The sequence below is a fragment of the Macaca fascicularis genome, chromosome 3, assembly GCF_037993035.2.
Source record: "Macaca fascicularis isolate 582-1 chromosome 3, T2T-MFA8v1.1".
Classification (NCBI taxonomy): Eukaryota; Metazoa; Chordata; class Mammalia; order Primates; family Cercopithecidae; genus Macaca; species Macaca fascicularis.
Genome location: NC_088377.1, coordinates 42,921,064 through 42,935,620, shown reverse-complemented (window position 1 = coordinate 42,935,620; position 14,557 = coordinate 42,921,064). Strand labels below are relative to the sequence as shown.

General features: G+C 41.3%; 1 long non-coding RNA gene across 1 annotated transcript; it reads right to left on the bottom strand.

The window, feature by feature from the left end:
• Positions 1-12,708: 12,708 nt before the first annotated feature.
• Positions 12,709-13,646, bottom strand: LOC135969866 (uncharacterized). Its single transcript, XR_010585236.2, has 2 exons — positions 13,518-13,646; positions 12,709-12,833 (listed from the first exon to the last, which is right to left on the bottom strand). It is a non-coding gene; the product is annotated as an uncharacterized lncRNA (long non-coding RNA).
• Positions 13,647-14,557: the final 911 nt, after the last annotated feature.

The window sequence follows — 14,557 nt, the reverse complement described above, 5'->3', positions numbered from 1 at the left end:
GTTAGGGGTCATATGGTACTTTTAAGGCCATTGGTATCCTCTGAAATTCAAGCAGGCTGAAGACATTTGCATAACTAAAAGGAAAGCAGATACTAATAGAAGACAGTGAAGAGCCTGAAAGGCATTTCAGAGACCTTGGCTGGTGGCAGCCCCTCCCTTCAAAGGTCTGGAGGCTTATAAGGGAAGACTGGTTTTGTGGGCTGGGCCTAAGGCTGCACCACCCCAGGCAAGCGCAGGACAGTGCTCACAGCATTCTACCTCCCAACCCCTCCAGCTCCAGCCATGGCTAAGAAGGCCCCAAACACAGTTTGGGTCACTGCTTTGAGGGTGCAAGCCATAAGCCTTGGCAATTTCCAGGGGATATTAAACCTGCAGTTGCACAAAGTACAGGAGTGCGCTGCTGATAAAGACATACCCGAGACTGGGCAATTTACAAAAGAAAGAAGCTTAATTGGACTTACAGTTCCACATGGCTGGGGGAGGCAGAAGGCGAAAGGCATGTCGTACATCACAGCAGGCAAGTGAGAGAATGAGAGCCAAGCAAAACTGGTTTCGCCTTATCAGACCATCAGAACTCATAAGACTTATTCACTACGACGAGAACGATATGGGAGAAACTGTCCCCATGATTCAATTATTTCCCACTGGGTCCCCCCACAACATGTGGGAATTGTGGGAGTACAATTTGAGGTGAGATTTGGGCGGGGACACAGAGCCAAACCATATCAGAAGCCTTCACCTGGATTTCAAAAGATGTATGGAAAAGTCTGTATGTCCAGTAGAAGCCTGCTGGGGTGGAGACCTCATGGCAAATGTCTACTACAGCAGTGCAGGGGGAGAATATGGGGTAGGAGCCCCCACAGAGTCCCCACTGGGGCACTGCCTAGTGGAGCTCTGAGAAGACGGCCACCATCCTCCAGACCCCAGAATGATAGATCCACTGACAGCTTGCACCATGAGCCTGGAAAAGCTGCAGGCACTCAACGCTAGCCCTTGACTGCAGCCATGGGGACTGACCCTTGTATCCAAAAGAAAATAAATTGTTCTACCATAAAGACATGTGCACTCATATATTTATTATAGAATTATTTGCAATAGCAAAGACATGAATATTTCCTCTATCATTGGATAGAGAAAATGTAGTGTACGTACACCATGGAATACTATGCAACCATTTAAAAAATTATGTCCTTTGCACCAACATGGATGCAGCTAGAGGCCATTATTCTAAAATAATGCAGGAAGAAAAAACCAAATACCATATGTTCTTAGTTATAAGTAACAACAAAGCACTGATTGCACATGGATGTAAAGATGGGAACATGGATACTGGGGACTACAAGAAGGGGAAGGGAAGGTGGGGACCAAGACCTGAAAAATATATACACCATGAAATATTATGTTTTCTACCTGGGTTACAAGATCATTCATACTCCAAGCCTCAGCATCACACAATGTGCCAATGTAAAACCCTGCACATGCATTCAGTGAATCTAAAATAAAAGTTGAAATTATTTTTAAATAGGCGAAGATCTGAATAAACGTTTCCCAGAAGAAGAGATACAAATGGCCAACAAATATATGACAAAATTCTTACCATCTCTAATTGTCAGGGGGATGCAAATAAAAACCACCATGAAATGTCACCTGACACCTCTTAGAATAGCTGTTATCGAAAAGATGAATAGCAAGTATTAGTGAGGATGTGGATAAAAGATAACCCTTGTATACTCGTGGCGGAAATACAAACTACTGTGGCCATTTTGGATAATAGTATGAAGGTTTCTCAAAAAATTGTTAAATAAAACTACCTGCTGATGAGGCTGTTGAGATATAGGAACACTTTTACACTGTTGGTGGAATGTAAATTAGTTCAACCATTGTGGAAGACAGTATGGTGATTCCTCAAAGACCTAGAACCAGAAATGTCACTTGATCCAGCAATCTCATTACTGTGTATATACCCAAAGGAATATAAATCATTCTGTTATAAAGATGCATGCACACACATGTTCATTGCAGCACTAGTCACAATAGCAAAGACATGGAATCAATCCAAATGTCCCTCAATGATAGACTGGATAAAGAAAATGTGGTACATATACACCATGAAGTACTATGCAGCCGTAAAAGGGAATGAGATCATGTCCTTTGCAGGGACATAGATGGAGCTGGAAGCCATTATCCTCAGCAAACTCACCTGGGAACAGAAAATCAAACACTGCATGTTCTCACTGACAAGTGGAAGCAGAACAATGAGAACACATGGATACTGAGAGGGGAACAACACACACTGGGGTCTGTTGGGAGGCAGGTGGAGGGAGAGTATCAGGATAAACGGGTAATACATATATGCATTGGAATATTATTCAGTGTTACATAATAATGAATCCCTGTCATTTATGACAACATGGGTAGACTTCGAGGGCATTACGTTATATGAAATAGGCCAGCCACAGAATGACAATTACTATATGATTTCACTTGCATTTGAAATCTAAAATAGACAAACTCACAAAAGCAGAGAGTAGAATGGTGGTTGCCAGGGGCTGTGGTGCAGGGGAAATGGGTAGATGTGGTTAGAGCACAAAGTTTCACATATACCATATAAGTAAGTTCTGGAGGTCTCATTTACAGCACAGTGCTTATAGCTAAGAATACTGTATTGCATACTGAAAATTTGCTAAAAGGGTGGATTTTGTGTTCTTACCAAAATTTCTTACCAGTAATAATAATAACAATAATGATGGGGGGGACTTTAGGAGGTGAAGGATATGTTTATAATCTTAAGGGTAGTGGTGTTCATGATGTATACTTATCCCCAGACTCACTGAGATGCATACCTTAAACATGCACAGCTTTTTAAATGTAATCATAACTCAACAAATTGGGTTAAAAAAAGGGGGGGTTGGTTAAAAAATTTAAAAGGAGGGGTAGATGTTCCCTTGTTTTTCTCTCTTGGCTATTTTCTTTCCTGCTGTCTGGAATTAAAAAATGATAGGTGTAGGCCGGGCGCGGTGGCTCAAGCCTGTAATCCCAGCACTTTGGGAGGCCGAGACGGGCGGATCATGAGGTCAGGAGATCGAGACCATCCTGGCTAATACGGTGAAACCCCGTCTCTACTAAAAATACAAAAAACTAGCCGGGCGAGGTGGCGGGCGCCTGTGGTCCCAGCTACTCGGGAGGCTGAGGCAGGAGAATGGTGGGAACCCGGGAGGCGGAGCTTGCAGTGAGTTGAGGTCCGGCCACTGCACTCCAGCCCAGGCGACAGAGCGAGACTCCGTCTCAAAAAAAAAAAAAAAAAAAAGATAGGTGGGTATTTAGCAGCCAAACTGGAGCCTCTTCTAAAGTACAGCAGAGCAGACAGCTGGAAGGGGCCTGCGTCCCTAATGAATTTGGCAAGCATCTGTACCAGCCATGATAGGTGTAACTATAGATTTAAGTGAGAAAGAAATAAACTTCTGCCTCGTTTAAGCCACTTTGTTCAGACATTAATTTCATATGCATATAGAGAATATATGCTCCTTACGAGTAGGAAAAATGTTTATGCCATATGGTTCATAATGGGTGTTCAGCAATGTAGGATGATCCTGATTATGATGACAATGGTGACAAACAGCATGAAATAATAAGGAATGAAAAAAAGTGGTTTGGGTTAATAGTTGTATATAGATACTTTATTTAAAGATTCTGCTGCTAATATCATTCAATGTATTTGTATGCCGGTGGGAGTTTTATTAGATGTAGACTAAGAAAGTTTACATTATTTAATGAAAAATACTAGATCAATTTTAAAAAACAGTAAAAATATCATGAGATGGAACTAAGCATCTATATTGCAAAGCAACTCTCCCAGTTGATTTTATGCATAGTAATGATTGAGAATCCCCTGATCTAGATCCAACAGATCTCAACCTTTATAGGTGCTATCAAGGAAGCACCTAAGGAAGACAATTTTCCTGACTATAACCATACCTCCAGTTAGTAATAAATCTGGAGATCTAGAACCCAAATCCAGACCTCCTGCTTCCATGTGCAGTGGTCTTTCGCTGTTCTGTTTTGTTCCACTTGGTGAAGAGGATTAGAGAATAAATGGCCTCATGATTCAAATCCCTCCTCTGCTCTGAGGAATATAGCCTTGTCCTAGCAAGCAAGAAAATCATACAGTAGTGGAAGAGGCAAATATACATTCACTAATCTAACATACAAGGCAGTAAGCACCGTAACATCAACAAAGCACTTTGGGGTTTCAGACCAGGAGCAAGTGGGGTGATTAATTCTTAGCAGGGCTAGTAAAGTCTGGGAAGTGTTCGCTACAAAAATGTCTGATCATTAACGAAAGCAACGGGTTTCTCAACACAGTCTAACTTATTGTAACAATATAAATGGTTGTTTGTTCATAAACTTTCATCTTTTGCCAAAATGTTTGTAGCTTATATTCCCATTTAACAAGGTTTTCTGGCCAAAACTGTGCACCCACGTCAGTCCTCCCATAAAAGCAATTTTGCATGCATAGAACACCTCTATCTATGAATATCCCTAATGAGGTACAGAAAGACTCTTATTATCCAAACAGAGACATTCCACTGCTGCTGGAGAGCCACAGACGGAAGTTTTCTCTGCCTCCTGGAAATGAAGCCAAACTTTCTTCTTTCTTCAGCCATGAGGATTCCTGTCCTCCTTTTCACCATTTTGTTTATGAGCCAAGTTCTACCAGGTAACAAAATAAACTTGGTAAGAACGGAGTGCCTAACACCTTACAGGGATTCAGTACTTAAAGAAAAATCACCATCATCTATGACCAGATAGGGGATCTCATAGGAAATCTGGAAGACACACCAGTCTCTGGCTCCCTGGTTAGGCCCAGTTCTGTCCAACCCACCTATACAGGCCCCACACACCCGGTGCCCACCAGGCTCCTGTCAGCCAGGAGGACCAGTGCTCATCCCCTGAAATATCCGTGAGAGCCTGCATCCCACAGGGACTCACATCTGGGGGTCTACCTCCATGGGGGCCTCTTGGTTGTGGTGGCAGGGGCGGGGGAGTAGTTGACCTCCAGCCCTCCCATCCTGGCCACTGTATTTTGTGGGGATCATTCAGTCCTGGGAGGTTCCTGGGGACCCCAAAAGGAAGAGAACAGGGTGGTTATGGCAGCCTCAGCCCCAGGCTCTGGGCCAGAAGTTGATAACGACCAATTCAGAGCAACCACTGAATTCAATCCTCTTACAGATACACGAGAAGTTGGTGAAAAACTGAATGTCGACCATTCTATGGTCATCCAGCATTTGAAGCCAATTGGAAAGCTGAAAAATCTTGATAAGTGGGTGCCTCATGAGCTGACCAAATATTTTAAAAATCATCCTTTGAAGTGTCATCTTTTCTTATTCTATGAAACAATGAAACATTTCTTGATCAGATTGTGACATGCCATGAAAAGTGGATTTCATACAACTGCCAGCTCACTGGTTGGACTGAGAAGAAGCTCCAAACCACTTCCCAAAGTCAAACTTGTACCAAAAAAAGGTCATGGTCACTGTTTGGTGGTCAGCTGCCAGTCTTCTGGCAGTTTTTAAATCCACTACAGTTTTTGAATCCTGATGAAATCATTACATCTGAGAAGTATGCCAAGTTAATCGATGAGATGCATGGAAAACTGCAGCACCTGGAGCTGGCACTGGTCAACATGAAGGGCCCAGTTCTCCACAACCCATGACCACATGTCATACAACCAGGGCTTCAAAAGTTGAATAAACTGGGCTATGAAGCTTTGTCTCATCTGCCATATTCATCTGACCTCTCGTCAACCAACTACTACTTCTTTAAGCATCTTGACAACTTTTTGCAGGGAAAACACTTACACAACCAGCAGGATGAAGAAAATGCTTTCCAAGAGTTCATCGAACGCTGAAAGCAGGGAATAAACAAGTTTATTTCTCATTGACAAAAATGTGTTCAATGTAATGGTTTCTTTTCTTTTTTTAAGACCGAGTCTCACTCTGTCACCCAGGCCAGAGTGCAAAGGTGCAATCTCGGCTCACTGCAACATCTGCCTCCTGGGTTCAAGAGATTCTCCTGCCTAGCCTCTTGAATAGCTGGGATTACAGGCACATGCCACCACACCCGGCTACTTTTTGTGTTTTTAGTAGAGACGGGATTTCACCACGTTGGTCAGGCTGGTCTCAAACTCCTGACCTCCTGATCCGCCCGCCTCAGCCTCCCAAAGTGCTGGGATTACAGGCGTGAGCCACTGTGCCCAGTCCATTGTAATGGGTTCTATTTTGATTAATAAAGATGTGTTGCAGCCTAATTATAAAAATTTAAAATTCACGGTCCAAAACCACAATTACTTTGGCACCAACCTAATAATAGAAGAATTAAAAGAGGCCTTTATATTAGAGAACCCATGGATGATAAAATAATAAAGAATATTACAATCTCCATAACCTGCAAACTTGGTAACTTAGACCAACTGGATGAATTAAAAGACACAATCTATTAATACTAAAACATAGGAGAAATAGGTAATCTAAATATATTGATAACTATTTTGAAAATGGAATCAATACCTAATAACCTTACAGAAAACCTATAGATTCCAAAAATCTGACATTCTGTCATGTTATTCTAACTGGTGGGATTCGGGGATTTCCATTTTGATAAGAACATAGGTGAGTCGCACACACTGACTTTTAGTGTTCATTGGTCAGGAAACCTATGTCCACCATAGGATACTGGAGAGCGATGCGTTTTGGAGAATTTAGGCAAGATAATATGATTTTCAGAGTTAAAGGAAGACAACCTGTTTTATGTACAGTAATTCCTCATAATATCACAGGGGATACCATATTTAAATTTTGGGGTATCCCCAGGTATAATTCTTATTTGAGCCACATGTGAATTTCAGACACGGAGGCTGCCCAACTTTGGTGGCTTGCAACAGATGTGGAAGTTAATTCACAACCTACTTTGTGGAGGCATAAAATTCAATGAGCACTCATTTAGCATTTTATTTGAAATATTATTTTTGTAAAGTTTTCATTTCCAATTAGGTGAAATTTTAAACCTGTTTCAGTTCTTATCCACTTTTTTTTTTTTTTCCCTGAGATGGAGTCTTGCCCTGTCACCCAGGCTGGAGTGCAGTGGCGTGGTCTTGACTCACTTCAACTTCCGCCTCCCAGGTTCAAGCAATTCTCCTGCCTCAGCCTCCCAAGTAGCTGGGATTACGGGTGCCCACCACCACGCCCGGCTAATTTTTGTATTTTTAGTAGAGATGTGGCTTCCCCATGTTGGTCAGGCTGGTCTTGAACCCCTGATATCTTATTATCTGCCCACCTCGGCCTCCTAGAGTGCTCGGATTACAGGTCTGAGCCACGGTGCCTCGCCTCTCCACTCTTTTTAGGCAGAGGGGAGTAAGGTTTTCTTTAAGTTAGGAGGGACTCCCGTGTACCCAACCCATTTGTGTAAATTTCTTCCTTCAGACTTCTTCAAATCAGCATCACCATTGTTAAAGGCCTCCCGCATGGTAATAATTGTGCTACAGGGTTTTACAAACATGAAGTTTATGTTTGGCTGAATTAACCTCCTTACTGTGACACAAGGGGAGCATAGGTGTTTCCACCAATTATGAAGCGGGTTCACTGTGCAATGGCTACCAACTTTTCTGAGTACAATGAGACCAAACACATTCATACATAAATTCCATGAAGTGAATTTATTACTTACAAATAGCAAACAAAAGACAACAGAAGTCTAGGATTCAATATGAACCGCTACCACAAGATCAGGAAGGCTACCTAGAACAGATGGATGGAGTTTTGACTGTAAATGCTTCACTTGCACCACAACTGAGGGACCCCAGAAAGCAGCCCACCTTGGGTTTTCTCAAATGATGTGGTTTGCTGGACACAAGTGTTAAAGGCCATTCTGTTTCGAGCAGGGACTATAACAGAGCCTGGGCTGTTCTGACCAATGTCACCTGATTATCAGGATATTGCCTTCTCAGCATATCATACAGTTATCTTGAGAACTACCAGTAAGAAAGGAAGGAAAACGGCCCTACACCCTTAAAACTGAAGGATCAGGATATTTGTTGTGACAGAAGCACAGACAGTAGCAACAGAGTGTTCTTGTGAGCCATCTACTAGTTCTCTTGACCGGAGCATGGCACCTGTCTTTCTCTTTCCTTTCAATGGAAACTGTTTCAGAATATTTTGAATATTTTGAGTTTCTACATCTACAGAGTTGAGGCACATGATCACTGGCAGTGTAGACTCTCTGCATGGTTACAGGAAAGAGTTCAGGAACCCATCAAGTCACATTGGAGGAGACCACCTAATCCTCCAGAGACTGTCACTCTATCTTCCTGGCGTTAGCTCCACACGCAGTAAGGCCATTATGTCTAAGGCCAGCAAGACTTGCCGTCCGAAGATTCGACTTTTGACATGCTGATAAGCAGCAGTGATAAGAAAAGCCCACACACTCGCTAGGAATTTTTCAATGCAAGCAACTGAGACTCTTCTTCATATCCTTCGATAGGGGCTAATGTCAAACTCTTTCTTCCCATTTTCTTTACTCATCAGTGCCTGAACCATGAGGAACCATAGATGTACACCTCATCAGGAGGGTGTATGGAAAAGCGGCAAGGGGAGCAGCAGCACAAGAAACAAACAAGGCCACTACTTCTGCCTACATAATAACTATTATCTTGGAGTGTACAATAATTAATAATGTTCACATGGCTGCCCTCAGCATACAGAGATGGTGACCAGAGTAGATGCAGGGACTACAGAGATACAGCCTGATCCTTGCTAATTAGGACTTAAGTGTTGGCTTATGTGCTGCGCTTTTGTACATTAATAAGTCAGGGCCTCAAAACTGCCTGCTAAGCAAAGGCCAAATGTCATGCTGGGGTGCAATGAAACATTCATGTCTAGGAGATGAGGACATTTTAGTGTGGGAGAAGATGAAAACACCTGAAGACCACAGAACGCTGTGCAGGCCAAAGGGAAGGCCCATCGTCACCTCACAGTTCTGACTCAGGTGACTGCTGATGTGTTACGGAACCGTCAGCCGACAGCAGGTAGGTCAAGTTGAGCAGGTGTCCTGCATGAGGGCTGGTCCATTCCATTTGTGTTGCCAATTATTTCAATAGCATCTCATGCACCCCACTGGTGAGAAAGGAATGAGTACCCTACGTTTACTGGCACCGTTAAACACATAACATCTATTACTAAACAGAAAAACCAGACATCAGTTATTAATTACATATAGGAGGATGGTGTAAGCTCCCATAGGCCCAAACAGGGATTAACTTAGGAGCAGAGAGTGGTATAGCATGAAAAAAGTGAGGATGTTCCTTTTTTTTTTTTTTTTTTTTTTTTTGGAGACAGCAAGCTCCGTCTCCGAGGTTCACAACATTCTCCTGCCTCAGCCTCTCTAGAAGCTGGGACTACAGGCACCCATCACCACACATGGCTAATTTTTTGTATTTTTAGTAGAGATGGGGTTTCACCGTGTCAGCCAGGATGGTGTGGATCTCCTGACCTCATGATTCACCGGCCTCGGCCTCCCTAAGTGCTGGGGTTACAGGCGTGATCCACTGCACACCCCCGGCCGAGGATGTTCCTTTGTTCCTACAGGAGTACGTGATTGCTTTGTCTGTTGGCTGGTAGGGAACTGAATCATGTCACACAGACTGGTAAGACTGTAATACTCTAAAAAACAATATATAAACTATCATATCATAATGGTGCAATACTATCTACTACAATGAGAAAGGCATCGATGAAAAGCCGAATGATATCATATGTGACTGAGAGATTGAATGCTTCCTCCTCAGATTGGTTACAACATGTTGTCCTATCACAGTCCTCTCTCCTTCATTCAAAGTGAATGATCCAAATAATAGACAGAAATAATAAAGAATAAAGGGCAACACATGCAAAGAACTCACGAGATGATACTCTATGGTAAAATTTATGTACTTAGGAATTAATACCAAGTCATTATTAGCAAGAAATAAACATCTTTACATCAAGAGTAGTTTTTCCTTTAATAAAGAAAGGTGGAATGTGTATAATGAACAAGGGATAATCAAAATTTACCAAATGAGGCTAGTAAGACTATCCCAACAATTCACAATCATTATTCACTGGTCCATTAATCACAGGACAATACATACAAATGAACCTTACCTGAACGGGTGCAGTGGCTCATGTCTGTAATCCCAGCACGTTGGGAGGCCAAAGTGGGCAAATCATGAGGCCAGGAGTTCAAGACCAGCCTAGCCAACATGGTGAAATCCTGTCTTTACTAAAAATACAAAGAATTAGCTGGACATAGTGGTGGGCACCTGTATGCCCAGCTACTCGGGAGGCTGAGGCAGGAGAATCACTTAAACCCAGGAGGCGGAGGTTGTAGTGAGCCGAGATTGCACCACTGCACTCCAGCCTGGGCAACAGAGGGAGATTCCATCTCAAAAAAAAAAATAATGAAATAAAAAAATTAAACGTACCTACATATTAGAAAAATTAAATTCAACCATGAATCCAGCACATTATCAAATGAATAGACAAAAATTCTATCAACAAACTTAATATCATTATCTATGAAACTCAAGTACTACTGCTTAAAGAGCATTTACAGAACTCTCACCTCAAGGTTTCCCGCAAAACAAGGTGAAATGCCTACTCAAGACTCTTTAAGAATGAGCCACTGATAAAAGCAATATACTTGTAACTTCTGTAACATTTCATACATTTTTTTCAAGCACTGCACCATAATTAATTTGCATCAGGCTTTCCAAATTAGAAAAGCTTCACTTATAGAACTTCTTTCCCATGGGAGTTTTCACATGACTTTTCAAGTAAATGTGAAAACTGAAAATATTCTTGCAGTTTCTAAACTATTAGAGTCTTAATCCTGTGTACGTTCTTGTATTTACAAGGTCCAGCCAGCTACAGTGTGCATTTTCATATGTCCCTGAGTGGGTATGAGAGAAATGAAACATTCCCACATTCTGGACATTCATAGGGTTTTTCTCAGGAATCAGCTGATGTCTTCAAATGGAACTAACATAACTGAAGGCCTTACCACAAATTTAGATTCAAAAGGCTTTTCTCCACCCTGAGTCCTCCCAAATCTTCAAAAACAGGAAAATCTGAAGGCCTGACCACATTTCCTACATTCTTAAGGTTTCTGTGCAATGTGAGCCTTTTCATGCTTATGAGGGAATGGGAAAGAGTATATGTTTTACCACATTTCTTACATTCAAGGGGCTTTATTTATTTATTTATTTATTTATTTTCTTTAATTTTGAAATGGAATCTCACTCTGTCACCAGGCTGGAGTGCAGTGGCACAATCTCGGCTCCCTGCACCCTCCGCCTCCTGGGTTCAAGTGATTCTCCTGCCTCAACCTCCTGAGTACCTGGGATGGCAACCATATGCTACCAAACCCAGGTAATTTTTGTATTTCTAGTAGAGACGAGGTTTCACCATGATGGCCAGGATGGTCTCGATATCCTGACCTCGTGATCCGCATGCACAGGGCTTTCCCCCAACCCCCTGTGGCTTTTTATGTCCTTGAAAAAGAACTAAGACAACTGAAATGTGCCACCATGCCCAGTTAATTATTTTCTTTTTTCTTTTTTTCTTTCTTTTTGAGATGGAGTCTCGCTCTGTCGCGCAGGCTGGCATGCAGTTGTGCGATCTCGGCTCACTGCAAACTCTGCCTCCCAGGTTCACACCCTTCTCCTGTCTCAGCCTCCCGAGTAGCTGGCTTGAGCCAGCATGCCTGGCATTATTTTATTTTTTCTAGAGACAGGGTTTCACCGTGTTGCCCAGGTTGTTTCACACTGTTTTAATCCGGGCTGGTTATGAACTCCTGGGCTCAAGCAATACACACACCTTGGCCTCCCAAAGTGCTGGGATTATAGGCTGAGTCACTACACCCAGCCTCTATATCATGACTTCTTTCATGGCGAGTAAGATGACTGGAACGAGCGTAGTCTTTACCGCATCTCTTACATTCATAGGGTTTTTCTCCAGTATGAATTCTTTCGTGGAGGTGAGGGGAACTGAGATGACTGAAGGCTTGGTCACATTGTTTTCATTCATAGGCTTTCTCTCCAGTATGAGTACTTCTATGGTTACAAAGGGAACTCAAATGACTAAAGGCTTCGCCACATTGTTTACATTCATAGGGTCTCTCTCCAGTATGAATGCTCCATGGTTACGAAGGGAAGTGGAACAGCTGAAGGCTTTATCACATTTGGTGCATGTATCGGGTCTTTCTCCAGTGTGAGTCCTTTCACGCATCTTAAAACAACAAGAAAATCTAAATGTTTTCCCACATTCCTTACATTCCTAGGGTTTCTCTCCAGTGTGAGTTCGTTCATGTATTAGACAACAACCGGAAACAGTGAACGCTTTACCACATTGTTTATATTTATAGGGTTTTTCTCCTGTGTGAGTTCTCTGATGTCTTTCAAATGAATTGAGAAAATAAAACACTTTCCCACATATCGTACATGTATAACTGGATTTCCACTGTACATTATCATGTGTCTTCTAACACCTGGAACAGAAACGAAGAATTTCCCACATTGTTCACATTTATATTGCTTCTCTCCATATGGTTTGTATCCTGAGTGAGCCAGGATGTGCCTATTAAGGAGGGAATGATGTACAAAGACTTTTCCACAAACACTGCTTTCACATTGTTTTAATCCAGTAGAAATGTTCTCATTCAGATCAAGATTTGGAATTTGGCTGACTACTTGTCCATACTGTCTACCTTCTTTGCTTTCACACAGTCTCTGTACCACATGATTTCTGTAAAAAAATGACAAGCACATTATTATTGGTTGGTTTAATAACTTTCCACTTACTAATAGGTCTTGGCCTTACACTGCTACCAATACCAAGGAAAAAGCATTGTTATTATTATTATTGTTATTATTATTTTTGCCATGATTGAATTATTTGAAAGTAAATGGGTTACTACTGAAAACACAGCTACCACCTGCATGGCTATGACCAAATTAGTAACATTCATATACACAATTTTGTAGTGCTATTTTCAAGTAAACTGTTTTCCAAACACTGACTGCTACCTTGAAGTACGTTACATTTTGGGTGAAATTTTTCTAAAAAAAAATAAATTTCAAGTGACTCTATTTGTTTTGATTGCTTGTTTTTAAGTTCATGACAAGCTAAGATTCCTTCAGAGGACTTTATTTCCTCTTCTCAGTGCAAATTATCTTATATCTTTCCCAAGTTTTTCAAAGTGATCTTCAATATTCTGGTCTTTCCATTTGTTTCCTAAAATGCAGACCCACAAAATTATCATGAATTATTACAAACTACAGAAACATTACTAGATTTCATGTTCATTGTACACAGTGCCCATGCCTGATTTCTTCACCAAATCATTCCCTTACCACATTCCAAATCACAAATAGCACTGATGATAGGGAAATACTTCTGTAATTAAGTGAAATGTGTTGTCATTCTTACCTACAGAAGCCAGGTTCCTGCAGGTTTCCTGCATCACTTCTCTGCAGAGATTCTTCTGAGAAGAATCTACCAAAGCCCATTCCTCCTGGGTAAAGTTCACAGCCACTTCCTCAAAAGCCATGGAGTCCTAGAACATTCCACACATGTGGATAGAAGGACGGGTGAGACTGACAGCACTGGGAATCTATACTCAATCCATAAGCTGTTTACATGATTCTAAAATTTCCAAGCATTTATTCTATGACTTGATTGTCACAACTCTTACTCTGTTCACACAGACTCCCTCCCACACAGCAGTACTAATGCGAGAATTGAACTATTCAAAAAGGCAACAGCAAAGTAGAAACACCCATCTCATTAGAGAATCCAGGGAGTAAGATGTGCTGCTAGGAGTCACCTTTTAACTTCACTTTGTACATTTCTAGTATCTGTCATAATAAAGTTCTACCTGATGTGCATAAAGGAGTTAATATTATCAGTCCTGAGACTACTTATTCTTAAAAATGCCTGCTCACAAAGTTCCATCTTTGTTTGTATTAGTAACTTACATTTTGAAAGGGATTCCACCAACCCAAGTAATAAGAATGACTCACTGCTCTAAATGGCTTATGCAATATATTTGCCAAAACTTTTTCTGCCGAAGGTCTATTATTTTCACTGCAGTGGTGCTTAGGGAACCAGACACCAAAACACAGTCTGAACACTAAGTGTTCAATGAGGTTCCCTGGTAGACAATATTTTACATGTGCTGTCACTTATTAACTGGGGAGTTGAGCCCATTCCATGTGATTATACCAAAAGAGAGTATGCTTATTAAATTTAATTGAGTAGTAAATAAAACCAATAATTGATATTGGACAATATTAATACAATAATTTTTCAAATTTCTATTGCACAATGTCAAGGTAGAAAGGAATAAGAGGAAATACGACACCTATTTTTAAAAAAGGACATTAATGTCACCACTTCCAGATGCTATTCCTATGAAATCACATAAATTCCCAAATCAGGTTTTTTTTAGGCAGGAAAAATTACTTTTT